An 872-nucleotide genomic window follows, 5' to 3' on the forward strand; every position below is an offset into this window, starting at 1 on the left:
CGTCATCATTTTAAGAAAATGATGATTTAGATTTTTTCTATTTTTTGAACCAAATTACTTCTTTTGCCTTTATGTTACTGGTTATTAATTTTATTTCTGTAATGGTAAGATGTGGTTTCTAATTATTTTTAAAAATTTTTGCAGTGTTTCTGAAAAATATATAATTATTCATTTTTAAATATTTGCTTTGGATACTCAAGAAGAATGTGGATCCATTAGATTTGGTGGTGGTGTGTTTCAAGTGCCCCTCACTACCAATCAAGCATATTGTTAAGTAGTTTAAATCATCTACAACTTTATTGTTTTAATTATGTTTTGACCTATCAATAACAAAGAGCGCCATTTTGATATTGCCCACCCAAATGGTAGATTTTAAAAGTTTTTGTCATTAAACAAAATTTGTTTTCTATATCTTGTGAATATTTATTCAGTGCATGAAAGTTTTGACTTCATAAAGCTTCTTGGGGAGTTGATGTTTTCTTATTATAGAGGAGCCCTTTTTATTCTTAATACTTTTGACCCCAAATTATATTTTGAATAACAAATACAGAAATCTTTCTATTAGTATTTTATTGATATTTTCTCTTTTAATCTTTTTGTTATATTTTAAATGAATCTCTTGTAAAAAGTATGAAAATCATTAAAAAATATTATTTAGCAATTATCTTGGTGACAAGAATACACAGAAGAACTGTACAAAAAAGATCTCAATGATCCAGATAACCACAATGATGTGATCACTCACCTAGAGCCGGACATCTTGGAGTGCAAAGTCAAGTGGGCCTTAGGAAGCATCACTGCAAACAAAGCTAGTGGAGGTGATGGAATTCCAGTTGAGCTATTTCATATTCTAAAAGATGGCACTGTAAAAG

Source organism: Bubalus bubalis, chromosome 22 (assembly GCF_019923935.1).
Source record: "Bubalus bubalis isolate 160015118507 breed Murrah chromosome 22, NDDB_SH_1, whole genome shotgun sequence".
NCBI classification, from domain to species: Eukaryota; Metazoa; Chordata; class Mammalia; order Artiodactyla; family Bovidae; genus Bubalus; species Bubalus bubalis.